Genomic DNA, 23,638 nt, shown 5'->3' with positions numbered 1-23,638 from the left:
AGATTTATCATACAGAATATCACACACACGCGCGTGTACACACACACACACACATATATATATATTTACACTTAAAATTATTGGGGGATTTGTTTTATTTGTCATATTTAATATATCTATCCCAAGAAATTTATTTTTCCTTTTTTAATGGAATATAAAGGAAAGAAAAATAATTCTCTTAATTAAAAAAAATAAAGCAGTAGAGAAGGGTGCCTTCAATGTGAAATATTGCATGTACTTTCAAATGAGATCACTGAACTATTAATGTAATCCACCAAAAGTAATAGATTTTTAAAAATATTGACTGTCATCATTCCTTCTTTGTCCTAGTACTTGTAAAATTGTTTTATTTAATATAAGAAGACTATTCATTGTTCCTTTTCAATTCCATCATATTTGATTCAGTTCAACGTTTAATACTGACTTTGTCATCCAGTGTGTTAGCTATACCTTATATATTTTTATAAATAGCAAATTGCATAAGCATGCTTTCCTTGCCATTTTCTAAGACATTAAAAACAGAGTGAGGAGAATAATAAAAAAATGAAATCAATTTTATGGGCCAAATAAAAATCATAGGCAATGACCAACCATGATTCTGAGAACTACTGATGAAGTCTACTGCCTATTTTCTAATAGAGAGGTTATGTAGTTCCTTGGGCTCCAGAATGAGACGTGATTTGGGGACATTATTAATGTGGAAATTTGTTTTATTCAACTATGCATTTTTTGTTGTTTTGAGCATTTTGTTTTTCTTTTTATGAGGGAGGAGAGATATAAGGGAGAGAAAATATATTGTTCATTAAAATAAATTTAATTCAAATGAAGAATATAAAAACATAAGTCCCTCTTGCTTTTGTACACTCAGAAGGAACAGATAGACAGATGTTCCCTTCTCCCTTATTATATGTGTTCAAAACAGTAGTTTTCTTTCCCCAAACTAATCACTTCAGTAGTAATGCTCTTGTGCTCTGTCAGCATTTATCAATTGCTGCTCCTGGAACATTTTTCCATGTCTGTAAAAGTATCACTACCAAAATAAGTTTAACCTACAAATTTAAAAATCTTACTTTCCCCTTTTTTGACTCTTATATTATCCCACTCATGGATCTGTTTTCTTTCTTGCTAATAGCTACTACCCTTTGTACCACAAAGTATCATTATAATAGGGCTATGGATTCTATGCATTGCTAATTCCAAGATAAGAAAAATGGGTTCAAGGTGTGGTACTCAGAGCATCTTTCAATTAAATTAGTAAGGGTGAATGAATGAACCCTTGTATTGTAGACTTGGTGAGAATTATTTTCATGGTAACTTCATATGTAATTCTTGTCAGGATCTCCATTCCTTCATCTCATAGTCTTTGATAGAGAATTTAGATATTTTACCAGACTATGGAATACCTTGGTCTGAGTAAAATACTGTCAGTGATTTCTAAATTGTACATTTTTCTCAAGTCCCCAAATACCACAGATCAGTAGGTAAACAAGGAGATGAGAATGAGATTCCTTAGGGGAAAAAGCCATAGTTTGGAAAATGGTTCCGCCAACCCATATACAATTGATGGAGATGTTTCTCTTCTCCTGGGGCAAGCAAATTACTTCCAGTTCCCCCAAATCTCATTGACTTTCCAAGCACCTAGAAAATGCTCCAAGCCACTAAAGAATAGGACCTCATTTGGCAGAATACTATCCACTGCTTTAAATTTCCTGTTAAAATGATCTATTATACTGAGGGATTTCAAAGTGAGATCTCCAATTTTTTAGAGGATACCAAGTTGCTCAAAATGGAGGAATGTTGAGTTAGAAACCCCTGGCAAAGTTTTATGAGTGGCAAAAGGAGACAGATGAGTTCCAAAATGAACAAAAGATAAAAGAATTTTCCTACATTTTAGGATGTAAGCAAATATACATGTTCATTTCTGGGGGTGAAAAGTTTGAGAGAGGATATAGATCAAGACTAGGATCATATCTGAAATTTCCAAGGCATCAAATCCTACGAACTCCGAAGTACGAGGACTTTATTCCCCATGCTAACTAGCTTAGTTAAATGGCACCCTGAGCACTATGCCCTGGACCTCTTTTTGGTTCACTTAGAATTGTCTGTCATGCTACCCAACACATATTGTCATAAGATTTTCAAATGAAAGGAACCTTAGAAATCATTTTGTCGAAGGTCTTTATTTTATAGAAGAGGATATGGAATTACAGAAGAGACATGACTTGCCCATGGAAACACAAAAGCATAGCAAGATTTGTTCAAATGTTTTCCTCTGGCCCTCTTTCTATAATATCTTATATATTGTAGGCCTATTGTGAACAAAAGCAAATATTCAATTATGTATTGATATTATTGTATTCAACATATATTTCCTCACTAATGGGCAGGAATTGACTTATAGCATCTCACTTTAGACATTGTTAATATTCCCACTTTACATACGTGTACCTTCTCATAAATGATGAGGGCTGCTTTGTCCATGACTAGATTAGCTATGAGCTTTTGTTGCTTATATGAAAATATTTGTAGACAAACATGGAGGGTATTTGGGTGTAAAAATCCCAATCTATGTCTGTAAGTTATTAAATATGACACCCCCCCAAAAAAAGATCTCTATTGGTCATTACAAGCTCTTAACTGAAAACATTAGATCAATATTTAGATCAAAGGGGTAACCACATTGTAGCTATCTAAGTGGATCAATTTCAGAGGTTCTGAGAATATAAATTTCTTATCCTTCACTTTCAAATTCTTTCTTATTTGTTAGCTGATTTTTGTAATTCCATTTGGAAGGAAAAACTAGAAAATTTTGATCTCTAATCAGAGATAAGACAATAGTACAAATAACCCAGAGAGAAGATAAAGTGACTTAAATTGAAACTAAAATGTAAAATACTGACAATCACTGAGATTTTATTAAGTATTAATTAGATAAATTCTCTAAGATGAAAAGACAAAGATAATTAATAATAATTAATACAAGACCTCTAACAGAGGTCTCTTTTTCTCCTCTTTTCTTAATGATACCTAGCTATTTTCAGTTATATTACATAACTATTTCCTAGTCCTACTATGTGAATCTTCTTTGCTCTTGCTGTTCCCTCCAATCTCTTGTGTCTACCTGTCAAAATTAAAATCATCCCTTTGAAACTATTTACATACTATATCCTTTCTGAACTTTTCCCTAATACCTTCAACTCCATGTAATCTTCCCATTTTGAACCCACCCCTATAATAATGTATTTAAATTTACTCATTTAGCAAATATCTATATAATAAGTTTATTAGACACTATTCTGGGATGCACATGTAAAATATTCTACTTTTCCTACAATCATGTGTCATTATACTATTTTTCCTTGAAAATCATAACCTGTAGGACAAGGACCATTTCATTATTTAATTTTCCATAATATTATGTATACATATAATATATACTTAATAACTGTTTGCTGAACTAAATTGAATTTCTTTAGAGTGATTTGTGGTAGGAAGGGAGAAGGTTAAAAGGAATATACTGTGCACTTGATAAGGACAACAGATTAGCTAAAAAAAGGTTTCAGAAAGGAAAGGCACAACATGATGAAGAAACAATTTTAAGACTTTTTATTTGGATACAGGATGTAAATTCTTTCCAGAAATGTGTTGAGAAGATTCCTTCCAGGTCAGAATAGATGCCCTTGAAGTCTTTAGTAATTTTCAGACTCTGTAATTCTTTGAATGAGAGTCAGTCATGTTTGACTTATATATTCCAAACCTCCCCATCTATATTTACATAGATGTAGCTAGTTCTGTTTTGGAAATCAAATGGGAACTTCTGCTTTGGAAAAACAAATAGCACAAAGAAAATTCAAAAGGAATCTATTCATCCCCAAAACTAGGCAGATAAAAATAAGAGTAGTAGTTTATCTAAGAAAGAGGATATATAAGATCAGAAATTATCACCTTGGTGAGAAATAAGGTCCTAAAAATTAATCAAGATAGAATGAGCTGATGGAATTTCAGCCCCTTGCTCTGCTCACACTTGTGTCACCAAGGCTAGGATCCAATTAAGAGACAATTTAGAATAATTAGAAGCACCTAATGAGTAAAAGGTAATGAGACATGAGGTATGCCAACGACTTAACAGAACATGTGCCCTTGCTAATTAGGAAGTAAAGTACTCTCTAAGAACTCAAAAATTTACCCTTCATGTGCCTGTTCTGATAAAAGCTTTGCCAGTGGAAGAGAGGAACTTTCAAATGAAGGGCTCTTTAATATCCTTAATCCTACTTTGAAACACTAAGGCATACTTATTGTTCATTTAATATGCCAAAGGGGTTGGAAAGAATCAATCAAAATCATTAATATTAAGATTTAATATTGTGCTTAGTCCATAACATGAAGTTGTTTCTCTAGCTTTGCAATTATTGGATGATTAATTGAGATTTACAGCTATGGGAGGGATTACATAGAACTATCATATGTTCATTATTCTCCAGAAAAATGTCTGATGATATTGCTTCAGGTAAAATACTACAGATATGAACCACCTTCTTGGATGAAACTGAGGCATTTACAGAGGGATATTTTGGTGATAAATATTTTTGTGTAAATTCGGTGTTGCAATCAGTTAAAGCACTGTTGTTTCAACTGGATTCCATGGGTTTCCAAGGATACAACTAGAGGCAATGTGGGTAGATAACCCAGAAAGTATTAAATTTATTATTAGTCTTATCTCTGTACTAGGTGCCATTATTAGGGAAAATCTCCACCAAACAAAACCAATCATGAGAGAACAACTCCAGTTCCTAAAATGTTCCCAGACTTAAGTACACTCATATTAGATCATTACTTCTCTAGTTGCATCTCAAATCAGCAAGCACATTGTCTGGATTGGTCACTTAATAAGTTGTTCCATTTATCAGTCTTTAGAGACACAAGAATTTTGATGTAGATAGAAAGGAACACTATTACCATAAAAGAAGAGTATCTGTTTTACTTACTAAGAGAACCTACATAAGTGAAGCTATATAATTCCTCTCTTTATTGTGTTCTCTGGGACTCTATGGTGGCCTCCTTGGATTTAGGGTTTTTTATAAATTCATTTTTTAATTCCTTCCTAGCCCTCAGTTTTGGTTTTCCAGTGAAATCTAGTTTGAATGGACCTTATTAATTTGTTTGGAGCAGTTAGGTAGTACAGTGGATAGAGTGTCAAACCTGGAGTCAGGAAGACTCATCTTCCTGAGTTCGAATCATGACTTAGATATTTACTGTCTATGGGATCCTGGGCAAGTCATTTTAACCTTGTTTCCTCAGTTTCCTGATCCAAAAATAAACTGGAAAAGAAAATGGGAAACCATTTCAGTATCTATACCAAGAAAACCTCAGACAGGATCACAAAGAGTCAGACACAATTGAAATTACTGAACAAAAGCAGTAATTTGTTGGCATTCTCACATCATGGCCCATGGCATCTTGTTCCAGGATGCTTATTTCCTAAAGAACCCTCTAAGTGGCCTCTAATAACAAATTGTATTATATCCCTACAGGGAGAAAATTTGACTTTCAAAAGCTCAAAATGTTTATTATTTACACACATGGTGGGAAGGATTTTGCATTTCCTCCCTGTCCTATGCAAATAGATGTCTAGAGATCTAGCTCTTATTATATAGGATTATAGGCATACATCAATTTTTCTGTCTTATGAAATCAGGAATCCTATCACCTCCTTACTTACCAAAAATTCTCAACTCATCTTCTTCAAAACTTCAAGTGTCCAGGAAAACATTGTGCAGAGTAACAGTAATATTGCACAATGATCCACTGTGAAAACAAGGTTACTCTCAGCAATGAATGATCTGAGACAATCATTAAAAGGGGAAATACTATCCACCTCCAGAGAAAGAACAGTTGGAGTCAAATAGATGCAAGTCAACGCATATCATCTTTCAGATCTGTATATTTATGGCTTTATTTGGGGGTTTTGGTTTTGCATGAGTGTGCTCTTATAACAGTGACTAATATAGAAGTGAGTTTTGCATGAAAATAAACATTTCATTTAATTTTTAAAAAGACTTCAAATATCTATGTTTTATCAATGACCTCCTATTGATGCAGATTGCATCAAATATTCAGCAGTCATCACCCTGAAACCAATCATTTGATGACTTTCTATTGTTTACATATTCTAGTCCTCAAAAGACAAATAAGGCCTCAAAGCTCTTCAAGTTCGTAGGAAGAGTTGGAGATCTCACTCTTCTGAATAGGTGTCAAGAAATTAGCAACCTTCATTCTACAGTGAAGTGTCAAGGAATGGTTAAATGGAGAAAGAGAATTAGACCTAAAAAACAGGAGGGAACATCAAAAAGAGACCACAGCATAATAGAAAAAGCTAGGTATGTGGATCATATTATGAAGTATGAAGTTACTCTTTCCAGATACCTTCCTTATCTTTTTATCATACCATATCTGACATGATATGAGGGGCACAGGGACACTCAAAATGTACTGATAGGATATTATTTTCTATGCCATCTAGGCAGTTATTTGGCAGTGGATAGAACTGCCAAATTGAGCCTTGAGTTAAGAATGCCTGAATTTAAAAATGGCTGAGCTGTGCAACCCCAGAAAAGTCACATAACTCCTGTTTGCCTCAATTTCCTCAATTACAAAATCAAGACGGATTTTAACATAACATAACATAACATAGCATAACATAACATAACATAACAGACAGATGTTTAACATAACAACAGAACAGCATCTTCCTTAGATGACTATTGTGATGATCAAATGAGAACATATTTGTAAATTACTTAGCACTGTACTTGGCATCTAGTAGGCACTATGAAATGCTAACCCTTCTATTCTTTTTTTAGTGATACAAAAAAGACATTTCTTCCATGGACACTGACCAGAGAGCAGTCTCAGAGAGAATTATATATATCCACAAGATGAAGGAAGGAAAAGGAAAGTCTTAGTCTGATGGCTGAAGTTGCTCAGCAAAAACAAACAAAAACAAAACCACTGGTTCATGATTTTGGTTTTGGTACATTAGAATATGCAGAAATAATTAATCTATGAAGCAAGCAGGTGACAATGAAAAGCAGAAATGTGATCTCAGTGCTTACTTTTTATAACTGTGCAACATAGCTTTTCCTGGCTGAGTGACTAGCTACAAGGGTGGATGCAGCTCTAGGGAGTATATCCAAGATAATAGTTGCACAGAAGCCAAGTGAAAAAGAGTTATAGTTGACCCATCACTAAAGGACATTGCCTTGAGCTAATAGAGGTATACACCACAAATCATTAGTTGATTATAATTTAAATTTATAACATGTGCCACAATGTGCAAAAAAATTCTTTACAAATCATTACTTCACTTCATTTTGTTCATATTACAAATTTGGAAGTGCTATCATTATTGCTGTTTTGTAGTTGAGAAAATTGAGCCTTGTACAGGTAACATAACATGCTAAAGTCTACACAATAAACGTCTATAGCAAGATGAGAATCTAGAACTTTTGACACCAAGATCAATAGTCTCTTCACTATACCACATTATCCATTATCCTTCTCTTATCCCACAATTCCCCTCTTTTATCTTCATTATTTTTTCTAGCTTTCCCCTTCATAGATTACTTCTGGCTTTGAACTAATTGGTTCCTTCCTCAGACCATGTTCTCTTCTAGCACTCTTACATATCTGATTTTGACCTACTACCAGCTCACTGGTTAATCTTTTAATCTCTCCAGGAGGATATTAAATTGGGGTCATGTGTTTCCTAAGATATTTCGTCTAGTATAAAGCAATAAAGGCTTTGCTCTCAAGTGATAATATCTGGTTGGGGATGCTTCCTCTTCCTGGTGGGATCTATGTCCCTAGAGCCAATGTCCTATTATTGTGTCACCCCTCTCTCTGCATTCAGTTTCTCTTTTTGCCACCTTTCTCATTCCTTGAGAGAGGTGGGAATGGGAGTCCTTGACATGGAAGTGTAATCTGACGGGACGCTTACCCCTTGTCCCATTTCTACTACAACAAAGTTGACCATTGTCTATGATACCCTCCCCCCAATATTTATTTTCCCATAGATGAGATTCTTAGTTACACATTTGCCACTTGATAATCTTTCATTAATCTCCAACTTAAGCTTCCTATCTCCCTATTCCTCCCCCCCCCCAGGAGGCAGAGACATGATAGCATAGAGAGTTTCTATAATTATACAAGAATCTTTTTACTATCTAGTATATGATAAAGTAAAAATAGATAATGAACTAAAATTCCCCAACTTTCAAATTTCCTAGTAAATATATAAAGTTCACCAGAACCTGTAATGTAGTCAGTCAATGAATCAAAAAGCATAGATAAAGTATACATTATGTTCCAGGCACTGTACTAAGTGCTGGGGATACAGAAAGAAAGGAAAAGAAAACCCTTTCTCTTAAGGAATTAACCGTCTAATCAGAAAGACAATATGCCAGTAACTATGTACAGCAAGGTATAGGATTGGAGATTGTGGAGAACAGTAATTCTGTACTCATCCCATGAGAGATAGATAAATTGAAAGAAAGATGATAGTGATGAATATTAGTTTCATGGAACCCACAACTTTTACTTTTGTCCCTTGGGAACTTACCTTCAGGGAAGTCCTGGACTGACCCTTATCTTAAACTGAATGATAAACCTTAAAGTACCCAATGATCTCAGTCTAAATGGAATTAGCAGATATTATCAAATCTTAAGTACCATTTTGTCTTGGAAGTTTCTCACATTGTATCTAGGTCTCTCCCAGGAAGATTCCAGCACTTGGCTGGACTTCTCCTTCCTTTATCTCTATGTAAGTCAATCAATTGTCTTTTTAATCCTTAATTCCCCAGAACTATACATAAGACCCCAAGTTCTTCAGTTACTTGGAAAATCTCCTTTACAGATGCATTTTCCTGGAGACAGTGTTCCCAGACTCCCAGAGCTTGTCTCTGTGTAATATCTTATGTATGAATCTGTGTAGAGACCATTAAAGAATTATCTTCCTTGTCATGATTAAAAACTTGTTCTTTCTATCTACTTTGGTGATTCTGAATTTTTCAAGGCTGACAGACAGACAGAGATAGATAGATAGATAGATAGATAGACAGAGAGATAAACAGGCAAAATGTTATAATTAATATATATATAATAAATAAAACAATATAAATAACTATAAATAAAATATAAATAAAAAGAAATAAAAATAAGAAATAATAAACAATAAAAAATTAATATAATTTTATTAAACAGTAGAGATAAAAGACAAAGATAAAAGACAATCCTTATCCGAGAGGAGTTTATATTCTAATGAGAAAAGAGAAGATATAAAAAGGAAGCTGGAAACAGACTAGTGGATACCCTTGAGGAGGCAAGACTGATGGAGTGGATATGTCAGGCACACATGACTGGTCCTGGACTCCTGAATCACTTCTCTGTCACCACTAATGCTAAGATAAGGGATAGCCCTGTCCCTTACATATTCTGTTTTGCTTTCAAAAACAAATTTCTTCATCCTAGGAATGTGCTTTCCTTAGCTTTTTTTTTTCCTTCTCTGGAGAGTGCAAGGCTTTTCTGGAAGATGAGGTAAGCAAAAAGCCTGCAACCAGGGTCAAAATAGTGTCATTAGTACTTTTTCAGCTAAGCCCTTTGAAGGATTAAGATGTGTCAGCACATGAGAAGGATGGACTGTTTAATACTAGCATATAGGTTGCAAATATACCCAAACATTCCTGATTGATTTAATAGGACTGCCCTTTACCCCAGTGATTAAGGATCTGAATCACAAGGAGAGATTGCCTGAATGAGAAGGCTGTCACCCAGGGCCAGCACTGTCTGTATTCACTAGGTGCTTCATAACACCTGCTTCCATATATGCTTAAAGTAAAAAAGCTTGATTTATCACTGTAAGCTATAAATTGGGCAGTTCTCTTAATATCAGCCTGTGCACTGAGAAGTTAGTTTGGTTACATAGTAATTGTTTTGATATATGAATCATTATGAGGGTAATGCCTCTTCTCTGATACTTCCTCTACCATTAGGCAAAGAGGACACAGGGGAACTTGTAAACACACCCTTAGACTTGAATCTCATACACTAGTAAAAATATTTGAACAAGAAGAAGAGGAAAAGAAAAGGATCCTGGAAAACAGACATTATCAAAATTCCTGTCTTAAGATATTAATATCTGAGGCAATGTGGCTTTGTGGCTCTGATGGTCAATATCAGTCAGTTCAGTGTTCATTATGTTCTTAGATCTATGTAGATTGCTATGCTATATTTTGAAAAGAAGGTATAATCCATGACCTTAGGAAGGTTATAGCCTATTTAGAAAGAGAAAAGATCCAGAAGGCAATTGAAGATCATCACCACTCCAAATATGGTCTTGACTTTCTGATTTCCCCTCCATCTCCATTTCTTAATTACTATTGTGTTTTATTTATATCCTTAAACATTTCCTAAGAGCATTTAAAAAGTTTAATTCATTTTTTTAAAACAGACTTTCACAGTTGATCTTCCTTAAAATATTGCTATTAATATCCCTTGGGTCTGCTTACTTCACTTTCCATCAGTTCTTACAATTCTCTCCAGGATCTTCTGAAAATATGCTGCTCATAATTTCTTATAGCACAATAGTATTCCATCACAAACAAATGACCACCATAATCCAGTATTTGATAAGCTCAACGATTTTAGTTTGGGGGGTAAAAAGTAACCATTTGACAATAATTGCTAGGAAAATTGGAAAGCAGGTTTACAGAAATTAGCAATAGACCAACAACTTATACTATATACTGATATAAGGTGAAAAATGATAAAGAATTTAGACATAAAAGGTGATATAAGTAAGTTAGAAAAGCTCAGTAAAATGTATCAGATCAATGGAAAAAAGTAGAGTTTTTGACCAAGTGATAGAGAAGATCAGAAATAAAATGGATGATTTTGATTAGATAAAAATTAGATTAGATTAAATCATTATTGCCAATATTAAGAGATTGAGAAACATGAAAACTGATTTTATAGCAATTTCTTTGATAAAGCCCTTATTTCTCAAATATATATGGAACTGATCCAGTTTTATTTTTTTAAGTCATTAAATAGCCAAAGGATAAGAACAAATAGGTTTCAAAAGAAGCTATCAAAACTATCAATTATTATATGAAAAAATACCCTGAAAAACTACCTATTAGAGAAATGAAGATGAATACAACTCTAAACTATTGCCTCTCACCTATTGGATTAGCTGCCATGACAAAAAGGAAAATGAGTAATGCAGGAGATATGGAAAATTGGGCATAATAATATATGATTGGTGTAGTTGTTACCTGTCTATCTGTTTCAGAGAGCAATTTGGAAATGAGCCCAAAAGGTTATAAAATTGCTCAGATTCTTTAATCCAACAACACCACTATTCAATCTGTATCCTAAAGAAATCAAAGAAAATTTAAAATAATCTATTTTTGTAGTGACCCTTGTAGCAACTCTTTCTGTGGTGGCAATGCTTTTGAAGTTAAGGGGATGCTGATCAATTGGGGCATGGATAACCAAGTTGTTATATATGATTGTGATGGAATATCATTGTGCTATAAGAAATTATAAGCAGTATATTTTCAGAAGATCCTGGGGAGACTTGTAAGAACTGATGCAAAGTGAAGTGAGCAGACCCAAGAGAATATTATACATATTAATAGCAATATTTTAAGGATGATCAACTGTGAAAGTCTGTTTTTTTAAAAAATGAATTAAACTTTTTAAATGCCCTTAGGAAATGTTTAAGGATGTAAATAAAATATATTAATAATTAAGAAAGGAGATGGATGAGAAATCAGAAAGTCAAGACCATATTTGGAGTGGTGATGATCTTCAATTGCATTCTGGATCTTTTCTCTTTCTAAATAGGCCTTCCTTCCTAAGGTCATGGATTGTACCTTCTTTTCAAATATAGCATAACATTCTACATAGATCTAAGAACATAACGAACATTGAACTGACTGATATTGACCATCAGTGCCACAAAGTCACACTGCCTCAGATATTAATATCTTAAGACAGGAACTTTGAAAATGTATCTTTTCCAGGATCCTTTTCTTAGTATAATGCCTCTTGCCTTTCCTGCTCTCTTATTTTATCTTCTCACTCTTTTAAAATCTGTTTTACTTCTAAATACTGCCTTATTTTCTGTCATTTCTTTTGTCACCACCTCTTACTTTTATCCCCTTCCCTTCAAACTCCCCTGGTGGGTAAGGTATATTTTTATTAACAATTAAGTATATATATATTTACATATATATATATATATATATATATACATATATATATACATATACATACCTACATACATAGCTATATGTGTGAATTGTTCACCAGCCCAACAAGAATTCCTCAAAAAGCTAAAAATATAATTTTGAAAATCAAATAATATTGATAAAGGGGAAAATAAGCTTAAAAAGGAAAGCAATAGAAGACAATTATATAAAAATTAATAGCTTGGTAAAAGGGGCACAAGAAATACTGAAGAAAAGAATACTTTTAAAAATGGAAAGGGCCAAATTGAAAAAAGATCTGCAAAATTTTGCTAATGAAAACAACTTCTTAAAAACTTGATTAGCAATATTGATGGGTCACATTTGAAGGGTCAAAAGATCACTAAAAAATTTTCCCTAAAAAATTAGAATTGAGCAAATGAAATATAAAGAGTATGATATATTAAGAAACAATACAAAGTCAAACAAATTTTAAAAACAGAAATGTGAAATATTTCATCAGAGAAACAACTAACTGGGATAAAGATTGGGATTTCAGTAGATACTGCTCCTCAGGGTCCCTGCCCCTTGTGAATGAAAATGCTCCTTCTTATCCTTTAACTGTGATCCAGAAGTGGGTGCAGGCAATGGAATTTTCAAGCAGAATCTGGTCCTGTGTCCACTTTTAGCACAAAGGTCTCCTGTAATCTTTTCCTATTTGCCAAAACCCCTTACCACCTCTGACTTAAGAGCTCCTGAAGCTGCCACCACCTTGACTCACCACTGGTGGTTCATCCACTTAGGTTCAAGGTCAGCCTCCACTCATATATCACAGGTCTTTTTTTTTTTGCAACCTCATGTTGTCTTTGGCTAGAAAAAATGTCTCAGTCTGCCCTTTGATTGTTTCTGGTCCTCCATAATTCTGTGATGCATTAATTCAAAGTTGTTTGGAAGGGAATGGTGGGAGAGTGTAGGTGACTGCTTTCTTGCCTCTGTCATTAAGGCTCTGCCCCCACTAAGTTCCTTCTATATCTTCTCCAAAGCTTTTCCTCCTCAATGGCATTTAGATTAACTTTTCTAATTTGCCTTTATATGTTTCCCCTGCCCCCAAAATGTGCAAGTAATTTCAAGAGAGATAATGTCTTGTTTGTTTATATTTATATTTCCTATGCTTAACACAGTGCCTAGCAAATAGTGGGCACTTAGATAAAAACTGTATTGGTCTATCCTTTCATCCATCCATCCATTGCTGTATGCATCCATCCATCTATCTATTTATTTACCTACCTATCTTCCTACCTAATTTGGAAATAGTGGGTGAACAAGTGATAGATAAATCAAAGGATATTACTTTCAAAGTCCTAAGTTGAAGAACTTTGGGGATAATTAAATAATTATTAAATAGAACATCCATTTCCTCCCTACTTTGTCACCATCACTCCCAAGTGATATTATTTCTAAAGAATAGGTCTAAGTACCTTAACTCCTTGTTCAATGAACATTAGTGGTTCCTTATTGCTTTTACTATCAAAATTCAGTTATGTCCTTCTGATACATAAGACCCTTCACTCCATAATAAGTTTATTATATATTATTATCTCTTATATACTTTACGGTTTGGCCAATTAACCTTTTTGCTATTCTTCAATCATGATATTCCATTTCTTATCTTTATTCTTCTACATGATCCATATACTCATGCCTAAAATGCACTTCCTTCCTCATCTCAGCTTCTTAAAAATTCCTATTTGCTGACAAGGATCCACTCAAGGATCACCTTCCAAATGAAACTTCTCCTGGCACCTCCAACACCTGGTGCTTCTCACTAATAACTCATGTTTATTTTGTATATACTTAAAAATGCACGTATATGTGAATATGTGTTATACATATGTGTGTTTGCATATAGTATTTCCCCATAAATATATTTTCTTTGAAAACAAGTACTATTTAACTTTTGCTTTTGTATTCCCTGCACCTAAGGTAGTGACTAGAATATAATAAAAATTTTAATGACTATGTATTGATTGATTACTTATTGTTCTAGAGGTGGTACCCTCGTGGAATATTGACTATCAAGAACAATACAATTATATGGGAAATGTGACACGAAGTTGGAGTTGAGACATAAAGACACAGTTTGGTATTCCTGGTTTGTGGTCCTTTTGCTACTCAACAATGCTTTATGGGAGGGTTAAGATCAAGCATACTGTAGAAAGAACTCTGGAATAAAAGGTGTAAGACCTGAATTTGAGTCCCAACCATTCCAATTGATCAGATATGTAGAGGGGAAATTTGGACCATAGTTCTCTCTGTATCACAGGATTTCATATTGAAAAAGTCATTTGATATTATTTTGTCAAATCCCTTCAATTAACAAATGAAGAAGCAAAGTGGGGAAGTGATTTTCCTAAGGTCACCCAAGTACTAAGAAAAGAGTTGTTATTCTTCTATAGAGCTTTGGGGGGAGGGCAGGGTATATACACACATATACATATCATGTGTGTGCATGTGAGTATTCATGCATGTGTGTATACATATCTAAATACATATAAGCACAAACATTATAGCATATGTATAACTTGTAACATATTACTAAATTTTTTCAGGGAGGGGAGAGGAAGAGGAAGGGATTATAAAATGTCAGAAAACAATTATTAAAATTGTAGCCACATGTAATCTGAAAAAAAAATTAAAAGATATTCCAAACCAGAGCCTGAGTGTCAATGTGGTGTTCTGAAAAAAGAACAGAAATGGGACTCAGGAACCCTGAATTCAAATCTAGCCTTTGGCATTTAATAGCTATGAAATCAAAAAGTCTTCACATTCTCAGCTTCATCTATAAAATGGCGATAATTCCTGTAGCACCTACATTATGGGTCTATTGTGAAAATCAAGTGAGACAATGTAGGCAAGGTGCTTTGGAGGCTTTAAAACATGATCTAAGTATCATTTATTATTAGTATAGTCTCATTACAAATGCTGCTGTCTTTCCACTCTGCTATGGTACAATCATGCCTGTTGAGACACAGCAGTCATCCGGTGTTATATAAATGCAATCTATTGTCAATAATTATTGTTATTCAGAGGACAATGTAAGTGAGCCTAAGAGTCTGGGACCAGGTTGTTGATTAATCCAAAGGCTCTGGGCAGATTCCGCACCACTCTTCTTCCTGGCCAGTATACCCAATATTTCGCACCAGGATACATCTGCCCAGGATTCTGTGGACTCCAGAATGCCTTAGTACTTTATTGCTCTGTCAGGCCCAACTTTGCCTTCTCTGAAGATTGATTTTGTGTCTCAGCTGGTCTAATTAAATGCCTTCTCCATGGCACCACCAGATGTGAAAGCAATGAACAGTGTCAGTGACGTGGATAATGCATTATCAGGAGGACCGGCTGCAAAGATATATTTTTTACTCTTGGCTGTTGTAAACAAAAGGGTCAGGTTTTGCTAAGTTAGCTGTGCTCTGCTGGAAGCAGGAGGGAGGAGACTGCTGAATGTCACCCATATGAAGCCTGACGAATGACTTATTTGACACATGCCTAGCAAGTGAGGTGGAAGTTAACATTAGGAAAACTTCTCAAGAATACTATTGGAAGCAGCCAATTAAATTCCAGATGTCCATGCTTTTCTGGTAATTACTTGAGAACAGTGATGTGGAATTTTAGCTTCTGATTGTGCATTCTAACTTCATCTGATGTTGATTGCTCCTTTACTTTGGATGAACTTGGCAGATACCCACACACCTGGCAGTATCATGGACTAGCTTTCCTCCTTTGCATGGATGGCTCACATCTCCAGTCAGACTGAAAACTCCTTAATGGCAAAGACCCTCCTTTATATCACTTTGGTTTCTTCTCCTCGAGTGCCTAGTATAAAGCTTCTCACAAAGGAAATGCTCAATTAATTTAAAAAGGGCTCAACTTGTGAGTGAAAAAAAAAAAAAAACCAGTATATGTTAAAACAGTATATGCTAAAAACTTGTTTGGTAGGAAAGTATTCCTTCCGATTTTCTGTTAAGGTGATGCACTAGAGCGAGGAGGTACATAGTAAATGCTCAAAGTTTTCAGAAGATGGTAAGCTGCTTCAGTCTGAGGAATTCTGTGTCAGTAAGCCCTCTCAATACAATGTAAGGAGACAAAAGAAAGGGGTAAGTTCCAGTATGGGCAAAAGATAAAGGAATTTTCATATATCCCAAAAATTGAGGCTCGGAAGCCCATGTAGGAATGCCAGGAGGTCTATAGGGAGATACATTTCAAGACTAGCATCAAACCTAAATGCCATGAGGGAGAAAATAATAGAGAGTCTATAATGCTCATTTAGTCTCTTTGATAGATTCCCTCCATTTCATACTCGGACCCCTTTGTTGGTCTGAAGGTCATGTTGCCTTCTAGGTAGGAACAGAGGATTTAGGGTTAGAGGAAACTTTATCAGTCACCTAGTTCAATATTTTTATTTTCTGGGTAAGGAAACTGAGGCCCAGAGGATTTCATTATCCAAGATCACACAAGTGGTAAGTAGCAAAACTAGAACTTGAGGCTGACCCTCTCAATTTTAAAGCCAAATGCTCTTTCCATTACACAATGCTACCTCATCATTCTGGCACCTTGCCCTTGCCAACATGGAAGACATTGTAGGTTTTTTTTTTTCCTTTCCAACATATTTAACCTTTTCCTTAGTGAAAAATTGACTAAGTTGAACTTGAGCTCCCTTTCAACACTTAAATTCTTTGACTCTGTCAACTTCATCTTTCTTCCTTCCCTCTTCATCTCAGATTCTCCACAGTGCTGACTTATAAGTGTTTAATAAATGCATGGTTGCTTAACCTAAATGGCATTAGGCTTTTAAGGCCTCCTGCTATTATAGCTTTCATTTTCCCTCTCTCTATTTGTTATATTTCTTCCTCCCTAGAAACTAGGGCATTTTTTGATAAAAATCATTCTTGGCATACTAACATACCTTTCATAAAAGGCTTCACACTAATCAAATTGAAAGGAGAAAAAAGGATAAAAATTGATGTATAAAATAATGATCCAGTAAGTACACTATATCTTGTAGGTCATTTGTGGGTCCAACTAAAGATCAAAGAAGTAGAAACAGTTTCTACCTATCTCCACTGATTTTTGTTAAAGTAAATTTGGTGATAGAAAATAACATTGGAATAATTCTGTGTAGAAAGGAAGGTCTGCTCAAGGAAAAATTAATTTAAAGAAGCAGTCACAACCATAATATGTAGAGATCAAAGATTATTATCTCTAATTTTTCAGGAAGGAACAGTACTCCAGAACTAACAGCAGACCCCATTAGGTTCCATGAAAACAGTAGTATTACTCAAGTCATTTTTATCTACCAAATAAAAGAAAATTGCTGTAATATCCTAACATTTATGCACTGCTATTCATTTTGTTGTTAATCTAGGAAATGTCCTCAAGGCTGTGGCATAAATTTCACAAGAGGATTTTATGCCCTGGTTTCCATATTGCTGATAATATTTTTTTTCTTTGTAAGTAAAACTCCAGTTTTATGAGTAGCTTTTCCTTTTTCTATATATTCCTTCTAAACAGCTAAATTCTATATTTCTATAAATGATATGGCTGTTAAAGACCCTCAACCCTTCTTTTAAGGAAAAAAATCCCTCAGATTATAGGTCTAACAAGAAAACCAGCAACCATTTAAGATTATAGTATAGTATTTTAAGAACTTCAAAAAACTTTAGAGGCAATATATTTTCACCTCCTCAATTTATAGATGAGGAAGTTTAGAAAAAAAAGTGAAGTGACTTTCCTGAGGTCATATAGCTATTCAATGTAAGAATAAGGTATCAAATACAGCCATTGAATTCCAAACACATCATCCTACCCATCAAAACACTCTATGTCAAATCATATTATAGTGGAAGGAGGAAGGGAGAGGGAAGGGAAGAGAAGAGAAGGGAAATAATTTGGGTTAAAAAAATTGGTTTTGAATTAGAGGACCTTTGTTCAATTCCATTTCTGATGTGTATATGTACCCTTACCTTCCATCTTAGAATCAATACTGCGTATTGGTTCCAAGGCAGAAAAGTGGTAAGGGTTCAGTAGTGGAGGTTAAGTGACTTGCTCAGGATCACATAGCTAGGAAATTCTGAGGCCAGATTTGAACCTATGACGTCCCATCACTAGACCGAGCTCTCAATCCACTGTCATGAAGCTTCCCCCAGTGATGTTTATATTCTTGAACAATTATTCTCCCTGAACTTTAGTTTCTTCTATAAAATGAAAGTTTTAGAATTAATTGGCTTCTGATGATGCTATCAGTTCAAGACTTATGATCCTTTTATTCCATTATTCATGACCCCTTTCACTCTGTACCTTTTGCCTTCCTTTTTGCTCATTAAAATTAAACATCATGGAATGGTGGAGTAAAAATGACTAATCTAGGTGCAAGATACCTGGGTTGGTCTGAATCCCAGCTCTGACACTTACTAGCTTTGGAATCATGAACAAATCATTTAATCATGTATGTCCATGATAGAACCTAGACATTTCACTGTTTTAGGGATCAGAGGATTTAGATCCAAGTAGAACATTCAAGATCGTGAATCCCCAAAAAGGCATTTTACTGCTGAAAAGTTGAACTATGCATGATTAGTAAGTTTTAAATTTGTTGTTTTTATATTCCTACTTAGAGTAAGAGTTCAATGAGAGACAGAACTGTTTCATAGTCATCTTTTCATTCTTCTCAGTGCCTAGTGCAGTGTTAAGAAAATAATGTGGGTTCAATAAATGATTTGGATTGAGTCTTTGTTTTCTACATTTTTCTTTGTGACCTTGGTTCAATAGCTAGAGAAGGATGACTTGTTATTGCTGGCGATAAAGACATACCATCCCATCTCCCTGAATTTAGTCACTGTGATATTTTCTTGTTCACTATGTTCAGTCAAAGTCTCTGAGTGATACTGCCCAGGTCCAGGCCATTAAAATGTCAGCAAAACTTTTTGCTGCTTGAATAGATGAAATTCTTCAGCCACACACGGGTGATGATAGATCAATATTTCTTTCACAGCAAGCCACTTTTCTGAGGTTGATATGCCTTTAGTGTGTTTAACTTCCCTGAGAAGGAGAGGTATGTTCTTGCTGTTCATGTAGAAAGAGCATTAGATTTGGTGGAATGAATCTCTCCACTTGAAATTCAGAAATCTCAAGCCTAGCTTCTGCTTTCTTTAATGGAAAGCAATATCATATTGTTGGAAAAGTATTGAACTGGGAGGTAGGAGATCTGACACTCACTGAGTGCCTTTGGGCAAATAATTTCCTCTCTTTGGCCTTCAATTTCCATATCAGTCAAATTAGGGTGGGAGACCAGATGATTCTTAAAGTCTATTTCAGCTCTAACATTGAATAGTTCTAGTTCTCCATGTTTCCATTTTTAATTAAACTCAAAGTCTTATATTACATTCTCCCTTGGTAGGAATCCATCACCAACCTATTGATAGCAGCACTCAAATGGAATCTCTTTGTACCTTCATATCTTTATTAAACACAGAGAATATGCTTTGCTTTTTATAATAGCCTCTGCCAGTCTCTCTAAGTCAGGGTTTTGACCCTTATTTACTAGTGACTCTGTACCTCTGTGCTTAACACTTTCCTGGCATCTTCAGTAAGCTCTGACCTTTGCTATCAAACATGGTACCTACGTATCTTATCTCATGTTCTCCACCCATCCAGCAAGAAAATGTAGCCCCTTGCTGTCTGATCTTCTTGGTGTGACTTCTTGATTTGGATTTTTGCCACCAAACAAATGATTAAAGATTTCAAGTAACTCCTGAGGCACCTCATTCTTCTTTGAGGTTGCTCTACATATTAAGAAGTATTTTTTTTCTTTACCTCAATTTCAGAATATATGCTTTTGAGATTCTTATTTCTCCTAGTTCTGTGTTTTGGAACTAATAAAAAAGATCGATTCTTCTTCTTAATATGACAATCTTTAAAATACCACCATGTCACTCTTATATTGTCCCTAACTTCTCTAGTCCAGTTGTCCTTCCTTTTAAATTATTATTTTTATTTTTTTCCTTCAAACCTTGGTTTATCCAAATATGCCTGCTTCAGAGTCATATCTCATCACTAAACCAAATTCCCCTTGATTTACTTAGGAGTATGGCCCAAAATAACCATTCTTAGACTTTTCCTTAAGATTTAAGGGTCTACTATGGTTCTAGATATTTCTAAGTAGGGAAGAGGAAAGTTTTAGGATATTTACTGGCTAGAATTCAAAGGTGTTCAATCTTCACTGTAGTCAACGATTAAAAAAAACATGGTGGGTAGATTAAAAGAAACATGGTGGGTGATGAGAAGGAAAATGGGCTTTCATTTCAAGTCAGCTCTGTTAATCCTGGATATGTAGCAACTATAGTAGAAGAACCATGTTTCATGATTCTTGATGAAACTTAAAATATTAGATTTCTTTCTTAGGGTAATAGAATTTAGAACTGAAAGAGACCTAAGAGATTATGTAGTCTAATGTCAGTTTACAAATAAGAAAACTGAGTCTCAGGTAAGGTGATTTCTCCATGTTTGCCCAGAGATACCCAGTAAAGAACAGAACCAGGTCTTGAAACTAATTCCTTTATCCTTTATTTAGGAATTCAGTGGCATATTTCCATTCTGTTTCTATCTTTAGTATGATTCTTCTAGCTTGTCACTCTCTTTCTAGTATCTTATTTTCCACAAAGAATCAGACTCCAAAGTTTACTGTGGCATTTTAGCCTGACTTGAAATTGGTTGTGCTGACCAGAAATGATGCCTATGGCAATGACATGTTTTCTAAGCTGAGATTTGACAAGTCTTTTCTTCTTGGAGTCCAGATGCTGATCTGTATTTACATGTAATTCCCCATCCATTTCACCAAGGTACTGTATAGTAGAATTCGTTACCTCCAAAGGCGTCAGATCTGCATTTGAGTTGGAAAGGTTTCTCAAGTTTGATGTATTGTGCTCTGTGTCGTGTGTTTATATATACATATATGTATATATACACATGTGTGTATACACATGCGTACACATACATGTATGTGTCATGTGTATATGTATCATGCATTTTAAGGCATTATTATATTGTATATAGGCATTTGTATATATATATATAATTGTATATTAGTATATGTATACACACATACACATGTAGGCAATCAAACACCATTTTACAGTATGAGTATATGTGTCCAAAGCTCTAATTTCGTTTCTATAGGGAACTCTGTGTGAGAAAACTCACTCCCCTTTAAAATGAGCTTTCACTTAATCATAACTCCACATTGCCTCCCAGTCATACACAGACCATTCTGCCCTCTCCCCTTCCTCTCTAGGACAATATGAAGTCTACCTTATCTTGATGTAACTAGATCTACTGACTGAACACTGGCCATACCTAGACTGTGTATTGCACTCGCAATATTTTATCTTTTCTCATTAAAATTGCATCTCCTCAAGACCAGAGAGAGTCTTGTTTATTTGACTGTGTATCCCCAATGCTTCACACTGTGCCTGGTATATGATAAGTTCTTAATAAATGCATTATTATTCATCATTCATTCATTTTACCAATGTGAACAAGCAAGAACTCTGAAATTGTCTTAGAGCTTTTTATAGTCCTGGGAGTTTAACTGTTTTCACAAGTATCATAAAGAAAATGTTAGAGATAGAATTTTAATTCAGGTACCCCATTCTGAGCACAGTACTCTGTCCATGAAAGCATTGTTGCTGTTAAATAGTTCTCTGTAATGTCTGATACTTCATGACTATTTGGGGAGTTTTCTTAGCAAAGGTACGGTAATGGTTTGACATTTCCTTCTTGGGCTTATTTTGGAAATGAGGCAACTAAGACAAACAGTGTAAAGTGCCCTACCCAGAGTCACAAAGCTAAAAATCATCTGACACTGGATTTGAATTCCAGTCTTCTTGACTCCAAGCTCAGCATGTTATCCACTGTACCAACTAGCTACCTGAATCATGATAGCAGTGTGTGTGTGTGTGTGTGTGTGTGTGCGTGTGCGTGTGTGTGTGTGTGTGTATCCCTTTAACATTATGAGGGTTAAGGGCATGGAGCCCCCATGATCTGGAAAATCTGCATAAAATTGTCAAAAAAACCAAAAACTTGAGCGTGCACCTCGAGCCCAATTGTGGACCACACTGACAATGATTTACAAGGCACTAATAGTTCTGGATCGTTGGGTGGCCTTGATGTTTGAAGATGAATACCTATAAAGCTAATCTCCAAACAGACAAATAAAGCCAAAGCAGCTCCTCGAACTCCAAGGACTATGAACAGAATGCCTTCTAAGACACAGCCTGGTGATGAAGAAGGATTGGACTATGATGAAGAAGAGTGGTATGACTGTACAGGAGGTGACCTGTTTGGAAATCAACGAAGATTTCCTGGACACATTTTTGGGGACTTTCAGATAAACATCTTAGGTGAAAAGGATAATACTCCAGTCCATTTCTGTGATAAATGTGGATCACCTATTAAAATTTATGGGTGCATGATCCCATGCAAGCATTTTTTTGCTATGACTGTGCTATTTTGCATGAGAAAAAGGCAGATAAGATGTGCCCAGGCTGTAATGATCCTGTGCAGCGAATTGAGCAGTGTATGTGGGGTTCTCTCTTCATGTGTAGCATTGTTCAAGGGTGCAAAAGAACGCACTTGTCTCAAAGAGACTTACAGGCTCACATCTATCCCCAAATCAGTGCATAGATGCATTAGTCTTTTACCAAAAAAAAATTATATAGCTGTTCACTTATGTTATTAAACAATAAAATATATACTGTATAGGTAATTCTATACATAACAGTACACACATTTTATGCATTTATGTTACAAAAATTTTAAGATATCTCTACATTTCTAGTCTTTGTATCTCACCTGCTGACTGTTGCATTCTTTTTGCAACTTTAAGTTTTTACTTATTTTGACTTTTAAAAAGAAATTGTGTATGTGTATTGTACTAAAAACAAATTATTTTGTCATTATAAAACACTATTTAAACATTTTATGCATTTCTGAGTTTCTAAACATTTTCTGTCTCATCTGCTTGCCTTTGAGAGTCATCAGCAGCTTATACAAAACTCCCCCAAATTCACATTTTATTTCTTATGCCAACTCATGATATATTGAAACTGAAATGGGAAAAGTGGCAATGCTGAAGAGATACATGTATATAAATTTGAGGGGAGGAGGGGTGGCAGGTATGTTGATATATTTATGTGTACAAATGTAGTTATATATTTACACAAATACATATTTATACAGATGTACAAAAACCCAAACCCACATACTAACATGGGACATGAAATATATTGAAATATATATATATATATAAATATACAGATATCATAAATAAGTATAGT

At 34.8% G+C, this 23,638-nt stretch overlaps 1 pseudogene; it reads left to right on the top strand.

The window, feature by feature from the left end:
• Nucleotides 1–22,985, top strand: part of LOC103102907 (E3 ubiquitin-protein ligase Hakai-like) — a 182,786-nt pseudogene extending 159,801 nt beyond the window's left edge.
• Nucleotides 22,986–23,638: the final 653 nt, after the last annotated feature.

Source organism: Monodelphis domestica, chromosome 4, assembly GCF_027887165.1.
Source record: "Monodelphis domestica isolate mMonDom1 chromosome 4, mMonDom1.pri, whole genome shotgun sequence".
In the NCBI taxonomy this organism is placed as follows: domain Eukaryota; kingdom Metazoa; phylum Chordata; class Mammalia; order Didelphimorphia; family Didelphidae; genus Monodelphis; species Monodelphis domestica.
The sequence above is the reverse complement of the archived record's forward strand: the minus strand, read 5'-3'. Positions and strand labels throughout refer to the sequence as shown.